At 46.9% G+C, this 15,197-nt stretch overlaps 1 long non-coding RNA gene across 1 annotated transcript; it reads right to left on the bottom strand.

The window, feature by feature from the left end:
* Positions 1-291: 291 nt before the first annotated feature.
* Positions 292-7,081, bottom strand: LOC133625548 (uncharacterized). Its single transcript, XR_009818823.1, has 3 exons — positions 6,189-7,081; positions 5,315-5,494; positions 292-1,388 (listed from the first exon to the last, which is right to left on the bottom strand). It is a non-coding gene; the product is annotated as an uncharacterized LOC133625548 (long non-coding RNA).
* Between the last annotated feature and the right edge of the window lie 8,116 nt (positions 7,082-15,197).

Here is a 15,197-nt window from a genome sequence, read left to right as displayed (position 1 = left end):
CATTCTTTGCCCTTTAAACCCACGTAGCTGGAGAAAGAAAAGCTGAAAGCACCCTGGGCCGAGCCCAACTCCTCGTCCTACGGGAGCGATGGAAAGAGGCACAGAAGTGTTTACAATGCAAGTGAAAGTCAACTTGTGCCTGTTCCTTGGCCATTACATGAAACAGACCCTGCTTGGTAATGCTGCTGATCTCTGCGTGGTCATAAAGCAGAGATTTATTTGCATCTCATCTCCAGCGATGAGCTGCTCCAGATGTCAGCCGGTCGCGCTGCACGAGCGCTGCGCCCTCGCCTCGTCTGCTGGCTGAGCTGCCAATCCTGAAAGCTGCCCAGCTATCGAAACTCCACTGCAGCGCCTCAAAATCAGAAACAAGCCCAGGGCAGCATCACACTGTGATACTGGAATAAATGAAGCATCTGTTGACTCACAACCCATCCAGATCAGAAGCCCTCGAGAGTATTTTATGCTAAAATAAATAAATAGATCTCTGAAGTTAACTCGTTGTTCTGTGCAGAGCAGACTCAACACTCGGTGCAATATTTGCCTCAACAGCACAAAAGCAGGCAGAGAGCTGCCCTGCAGCTCTGCTCTTACAGACAGGAGGATCCAGGCAGGGCTATGCCTTCTCCCTACCACCTGCTCTCCCCACCTCCACCGAAGGAGACATGTCAGCACAGGGCAGAAAGCACAGCCTTAGGCTTCTTTGACTTATGCAGAGGCCTAAACAGTCCCCAGTTGGCCTGGGATCAGAGGAATGGACTTAAGTTGCTTAAAGCCACCTTTCTCACTGCTTACCAGAAGCTTTTTAGCAGTGCAGAGGGTGAAATAGGTTCTGTAGGGAAGCTACCCTTAAGCATAGCTTGGGATTCATTCTCTGGCTCCTTGTGTCATGATGTACCTCCTGTGACCTGGCTAACAAGGAAATCCAGCGGTGTTTTGCCTGTCTTAATCCCTTCCCTCGCTATGCCTTCAGCTGCCCTGTGCTTGGTGCTGCACTCACTCCAGTTCTCAGCTCAGGCAGAGCGAGCCCGACACTCACAGCGGTGGTTCTGATGTAACTGTGGTCAGCCTGGGACTGCATTTGGCTTGGGGCACCTTAGCTTCATACCTCCTTCATTTGGAAGACACCAAGCAGAGGCTACACAGATTTGAAGCAGACAACGAGAAGCCATTACCATCAAAGTGGGTCTGTTTATCTCACAGTTCCCCATGCTCCTGCATTTCCAATATTGAAGCCTGGGTATGAACCTCACACTCCAGCCATGGAGAACCAGTCCCTTGGAGACAAGAAATGGCATCTCTAGGCATCAGTTTCTGGGCTGTGGCACAGAATGTCTCACTGGCAGTCCATTGGCGTAGTAGTCGCTGCAAAGCATCTCCCATGGTGGCTGCAAGGAAAACACAATGGCTTTAGCAATTCACAAGTTTCACAGAATGGTGCGAGTTGGAAGAAGCCTCTGGAGATCACCTAGTCCACCTCTCTGCCAAGTGGGTTTCACCCACTTTGATACAGTAGATGTGGGAGGCTGACTGCTTTTTAAGCCATGGTGAATTACCGACAAAGTGATCCTCGTGTTGGAATGCAAACTGAACATACTGCACAGAGGCACAGCCACAGCTTCGAGTTATCTCACAGGTATTACAGTCATTTAAAATCCTGAATCTGCTGCTCTGAGCCCAGCAGAACTTACTTCTGAGTAGGCACAGCACTTCTGTATTGCTTCGTGAGCGTGCCTCTGTGTCAAGGTTGTGAACACGGCCTGGCCTTTTTACTCCTGTTGCTACGAGATCACTGCCCTTAGGTGCCTCTGCCTTCCCTGATGTACAGGCTTGGGACAGTACACCCTGGATCTTCCCTCTGTGCAGACCTTCACAAAAGCTGACAAGCTGTCTCATCTGTGTGAAGCTGCAGCCCAGCACGAGTGATCAGTCAGAGCTGGCCCCAAAAGTGGCATTTCTTTACCATTTTCTTCAGTTTGCTGTCATCTCAACTGGTTTGCACGGAGGCATTGGACCTGCTCAGATGCTGGAGAATACACCCATGCAGGAGTCCTCAGTGAAAAGGAGCAATCCCATTCACTGCAGGCTTGTCACTGAGCACAGAGAAAACAGCGAGACTCTGAAGGTCAGCCTAAGGGAACCGCAGTCATTGCCCTCTGCCTGCCAGGGAGCTCATCTGCAGTCGGGGCTGGGAGGTTTTGGGCACCTGGGGGGTATTTGGGGCTGTGCTTTGTGTAACAAAAACACACTCCTCCTAAGAAAGCGGAAAGCATGAGGGCAATGGTCAGACCACTGCATCTGAGGGGGCTGAAGTGAGAAAGTGGGAGCAGACGAGTAATTTTCTGGGAACACAGAATTCTCCAAGTGCTGGGAACTGCTCCTGATTTGGGGATCTGTGCTTCCCAAAGTCACTCCCAAAGGCTGACGCGCATGGCCAACCCCATCACGCCAGCAGGCCTGTCTCCAGGCCCCTCCACACTCCAGGAGGTGATGCACCTTCCAAACCCACGCTTGAACCACAGGGGAAATGTCACTAGCTGGAAAGGAGATGTACTGGTTTCTCATTACCCACTGCAAAGAATCTGCATCCTGACCTGGCCAAGTCGCCCGTCTACACACGCTGCCATCTCCAGCCACCTGCCTTAGGTGCATTCTAAGTTCTTACTGCCCAGGCACAGAGGTGGCTCTCGGCAACCTTTTAAGCCCAGGAGGCCATGTCCCTTGGGAATCATTCCCACAGGCAGCAGGGTTAACATTCCTATGCATACACAGAAGTAACAAATGAAATAGATGAGCTAAAGTGGCTCTGGGACGTGGGGCACTCGTCCCTTGAGGAATGGTGAATGCTGCTTTGTGCAGGAGTGGTCGTGTTAATTTGGAAAGGGTAAGACTGGATCTGGGTCCAACTTGTACTGCCACAGATGGCAGGAATACTGAGATCCAGCATTAAAGATCACAGAACCACAGTTCCATTGGGAACAGGGAAGCCTTTGGAAAGGACACTAAACACAACACAGATGCTTTGCTGCTGCAAGCCCCCTCCTTGCCCAACTCACCCCTCCAAAAGCTTGAAGGTTTGAAAAGGCTGACATTTTTAACAAGAATGACTGTGAGTTCACACACACAGCAGCAGCACAGACAAACCAGCACACATAAGCATGCCTTCACATGCTCCTTGTTGCTAGCAAAGAGATCTTAAAAGATACTGTCCTGAAGGATCTGCAGTATTTACAGCGTATCTGGCAGCTGGGCTGGTGCCAGCCGTGCTCACCTGGTGTATAAATAACACCGTTTCCAAGACTCAACAAGATTTGTTGTACTGGGGAAAAAAAACACAACCCAACCAATCCAACCTAAAGGTTTTCTTCTCTTCTCAGCAAATAGGCACTGGGAACTTCCATGTTTGTGGCAATGCTGTTTTCTGGTGTCCCCAGCTGATACCTGACTAGAGGGACCAACCAGTGCAGGTAGCACGTGCTGGGGCAGCGTAGCTGGAGAGAGGAGTTAAGGAGCTGCATGGCAGGACAGCATTATACACATGATATACCTTTGCTTTGCAGGAACACTTCATTCAAAACTGTGTAAGAGCTGAATGGGTAGATTTTAATCTGCCATTTCAAATTCACTCTTCTCAGAGGGCAAAACTGTGATACTCATCTACAGATGAAAGAGGAGCTTATGTCAAAGAGAAGCACTAACAGCTGAAAACTGCAGAAAGCCAGTGATATTGCAGTGGCTATGGACAAAACCTTCACAGACCAAACAAAATACCCAGACCCCACCGCTCCTGCTTCCCAGCAGCTCTCCTCTTTCCCCAGCACTCTCTCCCACTCCTTCCTGTGCCATCTTGACTCTCTCCCTGTAGAAGCAACAGCAGCAAAGAGCTCCAGCAGGAGGTAACTGCAAGATGGGGCACAGACACAGTCAAACGAGGCTCTGAAAGGTCCCTAAAGCAGACCATGGAGGAACTGTCCTTAAAGACTCCTCCCAAGCTTCCCACGGGTCCCCTCAATGCAGCTTTGACACTCACAAATGCTTACCAGCAATTTAAACTCGTATGGGTAAAATTAGCACCTCTCTGGGCCCAACAGTGAATCTCTTCTCAACAGAGAACAGCTGTTTGGGGACGGGTCTGCCTTCACAGTAGGGTCCTTCAGGTCCTTCAGAATTCTTTGCCTGGCTGTCTAGAAAGCTGTGAGGAGTAAGAAACTGCTCATTTCCAGCAAGTTGTTACCAGAAGCTGAAAAGCAGAGAACTGACTTTGTGCAAGTCAAAGCACAAACTGCCCTTTTCTGTGCAAGTCAAAGCAGTGCAGGTCTCCAAAACAGAAAGGGTTTTGGGGCAGCCTCTGTGGTCTTTACCCTACAAAACACATCAGAAAGCTCTACGGTGAGGTCGGACTACCACCAATGCCTCGACTCAAGTTAGGCATCGTTTAATGGTCCCTCGTACTGGTTTAATGAAACACAACCTGTTTGATGGTTCCTCTCCAACGCCCGTACCTCAGGAGTAACCGTCCAGCAACGTGCCCGAATTCAGGCCTGTGCACCAAAATGAAACCTTCACCTTGCAAAGAAGTATCCAACTTCGTGCCAAGGCAAGTTGGGGAGGCAGCAATGGCCTCTACAGGCACTCCCTCAAACTGCTGCATACTTTGCCTTCGCCAGGGCGCACTCAGAGGCTGTGGCATTCTTTTTTGTCCCCTTGGAAAACATCAGAGAATTCCTCCTAAATAGCACTGATTTGGCCAGCTGGGCAACACAGAGCAAGATGTGAGCTTTGGAGTGTGTGTGAAGGGTGAAAAAGGAGCAGATAAAGAGCAGGCTCCTGCCCGAGGTAGTCAAGGTGTTAGCACCCTGGGGAATATGAGAGAAGAAACGTAAACAAAAGGCACAGTTGTGCAAAACCTTGGAACTGAAACAAGCATGCAGCTCGTCCTTGATGCCCCAGGTAAGTGAAAACTAGTTCAAGTTCTCAGTGCAATAACACCTTGCTCGTGTTATGCGTGCTGGCCCCGTCTTACAGTCTTACCCAGATAAGACACTGTGCCCTTTTGCCTCTGGGGAGCCCATTAATGTACGTGGAGCAGACGTAAACGTAAATGGCTGCTCACAACCCCCTTGCCACAGAGCTGGGGCCGTTATTAACTAAGCAAGCACTGGTGGGCTCGGCAGCCAGAAGGAGGACAAAGTTTTTCACATCGTTTTTATATGACAAAAGCAGAGTATTTGTCCAAAATCACTCCCTATAGCTCTTGGCAGCAGAATGCTTTTCAACTATACACCAGTGAAGCTACAAGCTTGTTAAATCTTACCTTTAAGCAATTTGCTGTCTTGCATGAGAGCTGCTTTCTCTTGGTTTTGTGCCTGGCTATCTGAACGATGGGCTCTTCCAACGGCCAATGCGAGGGTTACCCGGTGTTTGGAGAGAGCTGCTGTTAAAGCTTAAACACCCCGGTAATTCCTCTCATTCCCATGGTTTTAACTCCAGATTTCTGTTTCAAGGGAAGATGAAAACAACCTCTAGAAAGATGCCACAGAGAATAACCCGACTCATCAGTGGGCTCGGGCTCACACACCTGCTTTGGCAGTAACAGTACCCACCCCCTTTAAAAAGCCACAGTTTACCTTAAATCTGGCTTATTCAGAGCCATTTAGTCAGCTCCAATGGCACAGCTGCCATTTTGAGGGAAAAGGGAAAGAAAGCATTTCATTTCACTTCAGCAGAGCAAATGGCAGCTGCAACCAGATCTACTCTGCACTGGAAAATGGGCTAGAGACACATGAAATGCTGTTTTATGTGAGGCAACAAGCTTCTCTGTTTGGAAAGATTCCGTTTCAAGGATAGAAACAGGAAGAGAATACACGTCCTAGTCTTCAGCAAAATTGTCTCAGAAACGGCTTTTTACAGCGTCCTTTAGACCTGTAAATAGAAAAAGCCTTTGCCATCACCCATTAGTTCATTAAGTTGCTCCGAGGTAGAACACAGTTTCCAGTTCTTTGCATACTGTAACTCTGTACATTTAACCCTGAATTCCCTTGGCTTAATCCTGCATTTGAGAACAACTCAATGATTACATCTTAAGCTACAATAAAGACTATATATCATTTTCCTTGTGAGGAAATGTGTTCCTAATGACTTGAAAGGGAAACAGCCCATAAATACTACGTGCTGTCACTGGTACTGACCTTAACTGGAGTGGAATAGGTCTCCCCGTGTTCTGTGCTCTGCACTTGTGACTGGAATACTGACGTGCACTAAGTTCTTTTATCTTCAAAAGGCCCAGGAGAATACGAGGAAAAAACCTTCTCTTCAACAAACAGCTAGAGATTGCCGTGGTGTTTTTACCAGTAACTCAGGTTTCCACTGAAGAGAACAGTCTGTTGTGCTGACCTGTACAAAACCTTTTGTGACTCAACTTGCGCTAAATGAGAAGAATCAGTGAAAGAACACAACCACTTATCTTACAAACTATCACAGGGGACTAACTGCCGTCTTTTTGGGAATAAGAATGAGGCAGGTGACATCTGTTTAGCTCAAAGAAGCAGCTATATGTGCTGTCAGATATTCCTCAAAGCAATGGTGTTGAAACACTACCTTCTTCACATGAAAACCAGGAACATTTCAAACAAGAGAGCTGTGGCACGCCACAGGCCTTCCACACCTGGACAAGCTGGTGTGTTTTCTGGGGCAATACCTGAGTCCTTAGAGATCCACATGTAAACAAGACAGTTGCCAGTATTTGTAAGCCAGTGATGACCATCAGTCCTGGACACAGCACAGTTAACAGGTTTCTTTCTTACCTAAAGCTCAGGTCGTTACTTTATTTGTATGTGAGCTTCACAGCAGTTAGAAAAATGAAAGCAGGAACTTGAAACTGACTCATTTGAACTGGATTTACTTATTCAGTATCCAGAACTGCCTGAAAATCAGTCCATGATGGTCAGGGTCTGCAGACCACGAGTTCCAAACTATCAGTCCAAGCACTTTCCACCGGGTGTTACAAAGGCTTTGACAATTTGCCTCCCAAATAAAGACAAAGTTCCATCAAAACAGCAATCTTTTGAGGAAGATCAAGAGGGGTATATAAATCTCACACCAGTACTAAATTCTGCTGTATTTCTGCCAAAGCAGCACATGGTCACAGGTAAAACATTTAAAAAGGGGATTTTAACACCAAAGAATCTTTCCTTCTCCTTGTTTTTTATCTCCTGTGCACCTCTCAATATTTCTGACTTACAAATCCAGAATGATGAGTTTCCAGCTTTTCCAGAGTTGCCATTTTCGCTCTGAAGACCATGGAATTTCTTGGCAATGTGGTTTTCTTTTTGCCAGAGTTTTCAAACATTTCCTTCCTGTTCCAGCACAGAGCAGAAGCATCAGAAAACACTGACAGCAGCCACACATTTCTATCTGACTCTAAGAGGGATGCAGCCTGTCAGTGCAGAGCTCTCAGAAAGTGGCTTTTTCAGGGCCTTTAATCCTTACTGTTGAGCAGCTACATTAGGCATTTGCTCAACAAAGTCCTCAGGGCACAAGAAATGCATTTAGTTCCATGTAGATTGCCCACGTGATATTCTGAGCGGGCAGAACGATGAGTCTCGTTGATAGAGAAGTTGGTTAAGGTGTGTGGGTTGTGCATTTCTGGGAGGGCAGAGTTTATTAAGAAATAAAGAGAAACGAAGCATTTTCAAACTCTGGGTGGGGGGAAAAAAGGTTTCTGTAAGAGCCCAGTGATTGAGAACTCCTCTGCAAATCCCAGGGTTATCAAACCCACAAAAGCTGGTGCTGACTGTTACTTCTACACAGATTTGAGGAAAAGCTGAACGGGCAGAGCATATACTTGTTGTTCTACCAGGAAGCTTAGACCAAAGGAAATGAGCTTTGGGAAGATGCAGCAAGTAAAACCACAGACAGGTTGCATGAAAATTGGTGATACAATAGTAACACATGAAGACATGTGGCTCCAAGGATGATAAAGAGGTGTAGGCAGAACAAAAGACAAACAGACACCAATTACAATCTGCTACAATTAAACTCTACTTTGACAGGACATAAAAGGAATAGGAAAAAAAAGAATCCAAACCCCTGAGGAGCGCAAAGTAGGTCATCAGCTCAATTACATGTATGAGCTGGGAACGGGAAGGGAGTTGCCAGAACACAGGGTAGGTAATTCTGATGGTGACTCAAGGGATGGGAACTGTAGCCTAGATATAGACGAGAGGATGGGATGAGGCTTTTCTGATCGTTGTGATAAAGATATTCTAAAACCTCCAGGGAAATCAACGTGATTGTAGTCCTTGTAACAACACAAACCAAAGCAATGCTGTGAAAACAGATGAGTTCAGAGACCTGGAAGGATGGAGAAGATGGAGATGGAATTAATGCAGGTGAGCCTTCAGGTGTCACGCAGAGTGTAAGGCGTGGGGACAGACTGCTGCCTCTAGATATAAACCTGTGGATGCAGGAGGTAGGTTAGGAAAGAGATTGCACAGAGCACCTCGATTGCCTTTCTGACAAGCATTAAATGGACTCGTGTTCCTATGTGACCTGATCTAGGTGACTCTGCTTCTGCAGGGGGGTTGGACTGGATGATCTCTAAAGGTCCCTTCCAACCCTACCATTCTATGATTCTATGATCACAGTTCATGGGTTGTTGGACATTGCTGGATGTTAGAAGATCAATTTCAGCTGAACAAAAGCAGTCAGTGAATCACAGAATCTTGAGGGCAGGAAAGGACCTGGAAAGCTCATCCAGTGCAACCCCACTGCTAGAGCAGGAGGACCTAGAGTAGGTCACACAGGAACTCATCCAGCTGGGTTTGAATGTCTCCAGAGAAGGAGACTCAACAATGAAGCAGGACAGGCAAAAGTCTCATCACTATCCATTATCACCATGTAAATGTGGGAGGAAAAATAAGTCAAATACATTTGGTGATAAAGCATCATCTAAAAAGGGATTTAACGTTTGTTTGGGTTTTTTTTCCCCAAAGCAGAAGAATCAAATACATATGTAAAGTTTCATCCAGATAGGTGTGAATTCCCTCAAATGCCTTATCCTTTCAAAACTCCCTGTCTGACAGAAAATCCTGATGACTTTCCAACCAGTTCCAATTGCTGACCCGAGGAGCTTTCCAGCATTCCAACTTTCCAGACCAGGTGTAAAACTGAAAGACTCCCTCGTGTCTTTTTAAAGAGAGGACAGATTCCATGTGACTAACACTGTGGTTTCTAACCTTTTGTAGAAATGGCATAGGTTTCTATTCAGTTTTGTAACTTTATGGATGAATCTTCAGTTGGCATAAAGTGGCAGAACCTGTTTCAAGCTTTTAAGCTCCCAGAGCATCCTGGTGCTGGAGAGCAGACAGGCAGAGGAGAAACGTGAATCAAACCTTGCAATAAAAAGCACTTTCTGCAGGACTCGAATGATTAAAACAGTTTGGCTGCAAGAGCTGATTATTTCTAAAGGTATGCACCTGGGAAAAGTCTCCAATCTGTTCTGCTTTAAAGAGCTGTGAAGACCAAGAAAACACATCAGGCTGCAGCAACCGAAGGGTGGAAAGGTTACAGAGAAAACTCAGAGCAGCCTGATTAGCTCAGTGGAAATACAGAGATCTCACTCCAGATTCCTCTCAGTTGTTCAACATCCTTTGCGCTCCTTTAGCCTCATCAAAACCCTCCAGACTGTCACAAAGCACAGCCTAACCCTGTTCCAGGTGCTAACTATTTGGGCTAGCTGCAGAGGAAATAGAAGTTTTGCCCATTCCCTGGTCAAGGATAAATGCAAATGTCCCCGTATGAGGACCAGGTACGAACTACTGGAGAACCTGAACGTTTAGCTAGGCAGGTAAAGAGCATTCTGCCATTTGCTCAAAGTCCCTCAATGAACAACCCATCCTGTTTGCTTCAGAAAAAACGTTTGAAACCCAGTAAGCACAAGTAAAAGTATTTCCTCATCTAATTAAGAGTCTTTCCATCAGAAATGCCTGGTGCTCAGCCTTGTGCGTGGAAGGCTTTTGCTGGTGTGAGAGGTGCTGCACTCCCGTCCAAGCTGTGCTTCGTTTTCTTGTTTGAAGTTCATCTCGAACTTCACAGCGTGTATCAGCTAAAGCTGGGTGTAAGGTAGCCTGCCATTATTCTGCTCTCTCCACAAATCCTCTGCCAGGGCACTTCCTACGCAACAGCTCCACTCTTCCAGTCTTGGCTTATCACTCAGTGATGACTGCCAATTGTGCCAGACTGTGCAGCTCACCTACAAGGCTTCAGCAAGCCAGGTTAAAAACCATCTCTCTCCTCTCCCCAAGGAAAAGTGGGCAAACCTGGTTCCTGGGAGAAGGTGCCTTTTGCCATCCCGCAGCTTCTGCCTCTGGAGGGGGCCCGATTTAAAGGGTCCGTGGTTATTAATCAGCTCCGCTCTCTGCTGGCGTCCAGCGAAACGTGGAGTCACCGACATGCTGCAAAACCCACCCTCTGAGGACGTGGCGTGCCCGAAAAGTCACACCCAAGCGTGGGCTCAGGTTTTCTGTAACGAGATACAGGGGATTATTTGTTACAAATAGAAAGGAATGCGCAATTATGGAAAATCAGCAGGAATTTGTACATTTCATGCCACTGTTGTCGTGTTTACACAGAAAATATTTCACTTCAAAGGCCGCTGTCAGGTAGCTCAGGCCTTATGTTTAGTGACATCTTGTCACCGCTTCAGTAGCAAACTTCAACTTCCTATAACTGTTATGGATCCAAGAAAAAGATTCTTTTTCCTTTGAATCTTGAGCATTCCCTTTCAGCTTTTGCATTCCAAACATTTCAGAAAGCGAACTTCACTAGAAACAAAAGCTGAGGTTGTTAAAACCGAGTGATTGATTGCAATTGGTGGAAGTTATGCGACTTGGCAACAACTGCCCCCAAGAATCCCTGGTTAGCCTATTGCCTGGCACTGAAACTGGGTAGAATGCAAACAGGGGAAACAAAAAACAGAGATGTGGAAAAGCTGAGCATTTTTCCCCCTATGACAGTGATAGGAAGCCCGTGTGATTTATTACTGCTAGCAAAGCTGAAACACGCAGCCGCTGAGCAGCGTCTGGAGAGGCCACAACAGCTGCTTTATAGAGGATTAGGCTGGGGGTAACACGGCAAAGGCAGGTGATGCTGCAGGTCTCTGCACTGACTCAGATTTAGCTGGCACAGGCTGCCCAGGGAGGTGAGGGAGTTCCCAGCCCTGGAGGGATCCCAAAGCCGTGGAGCTGAGGTGCTGAGGGCCGTGGGGTAGTGCTGGGCTGGGCAGGGTGAGGGGAGGGCTTGGGCTCAATGGGCTTAAATGTCTTCTCCAACCAAAATGATTCTGTGAATCCAAATGACTGCAGACCTGGAGCACCTCTAGCTCTGCTGTCCTCGTAGCTGGTTCCTGAGCTGAAAGAGCAGCAAATGGTTGAGCTGTAAGGCTGTTCACTTCTGGGAAGTGTATTTAACAGGGACTTTGGTACAGATCACTCTGCAAACATGCCATGAGCTGTTTGTAAAGCGGACAGGAGAGTGAGTGAGAAACAATCCATGGAGAATGGAGACCAGAAGAATAAAGAAATCACACACTGAGACATGCTGAATGAAGATGGGGGGACATAAGGTAAGACACTGAAAATGAAGGAGTGTGAGAGACGGCTGTGTTCACTCAGCAGCCAGAAGCTACTAGGGGGAGATGTGAGGTCAGGACTGACAGTCTTACATTGTTTGCTAGCTGCTCCTTCTCCACTCCTTCCCAAAAAGTCAGACCTCCATCCTCAGTGTCAGCAAGCAGGCTGGAGACAGGGACAAGCGCTTCAAAAACGAGCACAGCAACTCAAAGCAGCTGAGGATCTCAGGGGTGGGGACTTGTGCTGCCCTTTTACAGCGGTGAGGCTGCCTGCATATCTCCAGCAGGATACCAGAGGAATGTAACAAGCAGGGCATGAGGCTCACGGTGCAGTTGGCTGTGTCATTGCTCCCACACCATGCTCCGGAGCGTCCTAACTGTGTGCTTGGTGTGATCCTGCAGAGGGGGGAAAAAGGAGGTCAAACGAATGGAATTCTTTCTTTGGAAGCTTTCCTGCTTTGCAGAAAACGAGTTAAGGTGCCTTGGGTCAGTGAGGTGTCTGGTGATGGAGGAGTCTGCAACTCCTTATGTACTTTAAATAAAACAGACATTGAATAAAATACTTGAGCAGCCCTTGGACCTGGGACTGCAATTTGAGATTCTCCCTTCCCAGGTGGGTACTGAAAAAACCCACAAAACTGGGGTCTTGCCCACTCCAGGCTGTGGACCATGAGCTGCCTCTCCACCTCTCTCCAGCGTTTCTTACTGGCTAACCATCAGTGGCTCCAAGTGCTGATTCCTTCTGGCAGGCTCCTAGTGATTTTTGGACCCTGTTCTAAGATGCCTAACTCGGCTGCTGCAGCACTGCAGGCAAAGCTCGAGGCAGGCTGCTGGTCTCCCACTCAGGGGACTCAGGTGCCTACCTCTAATCGCTCCTCACAAATCTCACCCTGTGCCTGGGGCAGGACGCTGCTGGAAAGCGAGTGAACCGCCTGCACTCGGGAGCGGAACGTCCCCGGTTCCTGCCGGCACGCCGAGGAAAAATAATGTTCACTCGGTCGTTAAAGTGTGATGAATTCTCAAAACAAATATACAGTACATGGTGTCAGGCCAAAGGCAGCTCTGATCCCAAGGTATTATTAAAAGTTTCGACATTTTGGCCCCTGCCGATTTCTTTCATGCGATTCTTAGAACCATTACTCAGATGGTCCATGTTACCTGGCACATGCCCAACGGCAATATATAAAGCACATATTTTACTGCAGTTTCTTAACCGGATAATTGATGGATTATAACAGCTAGTATAAAACGAACACCAGCTTGGCCCTTAACCCCTCCTTCTGGGCTCGAACCTTTGACAGCGATGCAAAAGAACAGCCCTGTAGCCCTTTCAGTATCCCTGCTGTCGCTGACTGCTGTGGGCACTGCAACCTTTTCCTTGGTTAGAATTTACAGCCTGGCTTGGTCGAAGAGGGTGGCAGAATTCAAAGATAATTTGGGCAGAACTGGGAACCTTTTTCTCGCTAAACCTGAAGAAAATCAAAAGCATTTATGTAGCCTTGGTGAAGATGGGGAGTGAAGTACTGGGGACAACAACTTCTGAGCCAGTTTACTGCTGTGTACCGTTTCTACAGTGTAAAGAGGAAAAAAACCCCGTCACCTGCTCATACTGCCCAACTGCAACGAGAACTTTTGTTTCCACTGGCAAAAGTGCAGAAAGCACAGTGACCCTAAACTCTGCCCAATCCAAAATCAATGGCAAATCTCTCACTTACTTGATCTTATAATACAGAGCAAGATTTTTTGGGATCGGTGTTTCCCTGAAAAATGCCTCTTCAAAGATGAGTCAGAAGCACATTTGTGAGTGTTTTGAGTTGCATTCAACACAGGAAGCTTTGGGGATTCGTTTCCTTTGGAACACGGTCATTAGGATGTCACCTGCATGAGCTCCTCTCAAAGTCATTCACAAGCCTCCTTCTTTTTTCGCCACCTGTAGAGGGGTGAATTTCAGCCATTTTAACCCTTTCTGGAAGAGTTAAATGTACTCTTTAAATAGTACATAGTAAAGGTACTATACTTTGAGCCAAGTCTCAAAACCAGGTTTCAGACTGAATGTCACTAGAACTGGGGGGGGGGAAAGGGTAAGAGCTCGTGTAACCTATTTCCCCATTTTTGGTGAAAGGGGCAGAAAAAAAACAAGCACAATTTTCTGATCCATACCGTTTGAAAAAGGCAAAGGCTCTGAACTTTCCACCCTGAGCCCTCTCTTAGAAAATGTGTAATGCCTTGTGTCAGAACAGGACGGTCAACTCTAAGTACTGAAAAATAGTGAGTCAGCCTCTTTCCTCATAATCATGGGGTTTCAGTGAATAGAAAAATGTTTGCCTTTAGTTTGCCTTCTCTCTCTCTTTTTTTTTCCTTGTGTTGACCTTTTGAAGGTCATATTTTTTACTTAATCTCTTTAGCTGCAAGGACAAGACGTATTTGTTTCTAAACAAAAGCTGACATTCTCACATAATGGGATGAGTTCAAGCAATGAGGCGTAAGAAAAAACAACATATATCACAAGAATTTTATCACAACAGTTGGCAGTGCTTCTAAACTGTCCACAGTTCCTGCTGATTTGGTGCTCTTGAATACAGCCTCTTATATTACACATCAGAGCTGCTAATTATTTAGTTTTTCTAGCACTACCCAGTGAGAAGATCCCAGTAAACCCGATTTAATAAACCTTATCGCCCTACGCGTAAAGAAGCTTTAGAATTCAGAGGTGTTCTTCCTCTTTGTGCCCCACTGAATGATGCCTGGATTCAGAGGAGAGGTAAGAATACCCATTTTCTTTTAACAATCCTCATCTCCCTCTGAAAATCCCCATTTCCTTCCTGGTATTTGCATAATAAGCAAAACCTTTGGCAGTCAGCCAGGTTAACTACTGGCCACACAACAGTTGAGCTGAATGGGCGCCCTGAGAGCGGGCTGTCTCCTCCTCAGGGTGGAAAAACCTAAATTTCCCAACAACCTCTTCTTTTAATGCAGTATATAATCCAAATAATTACTCTTTTCTCTGGAAAAATCCTCCCCCCCCCCCCCCCAACTTCCTTCAAGCTGGAGAAGATCCAACCAGACTCCATCCAAACCACTATGTGACCCTGTGGGAAAGAGGGAAAAAAAAGCAGCCCCCTACTGCTAGATGATGTAGTTGGTTGGGTAATTGTAGCAGCACTTCGTGGCTGAGTATTTAGGCTTCGCTTCCTATTGCTGACACACAAGTTCCCAGGCCTTGCCTGCAAACCTGCTCACAAAATGGAAAGCATTTGGACGCTGTGGGTGAACGCTGCAGGTTCAGATTACCCTAAACACCTCACTTCTGCCCAAATTAGCTCTCAGTTCCGTTACCTTCTTCAACTAAGCAAGGCTGTAAATTCTAACCAAAATGCCATGCAAAATCCCAAGGGGCACGTGGGCTGGGTTTGCTGTAGACAGCTGATAACTGAAAGCATGGTAATGTTGTGGTTGTTACTCTGTGTGCGAGCCTTGATAATTGGTTAGGGATGCTCCTCCTATACCACCCTAAATCTCAGCGTGCAAGGAAAGGCCGTGTGTGTGGGGGCAGGCGTCCTGGCATCCT

The sequence above is a fragment of the Colius striatus genome, chromosome 5 (assembly GCF_028858725.1).
Source record: "Colius striatus isolate bColStr4 chromosome 5, bColStr4.1.hap1, whole genome shotgun sequence".
Lineage (NCBI taxonomy): Eukaryota > Metazoa > Chordata > Aves > Coliiformes > Coliidae > Colius > Colius striatus.
Note: the sequence above shows the minus strand (reverse complement) of the source record. Positions and strands in the feature narration are given on the sequence as shown.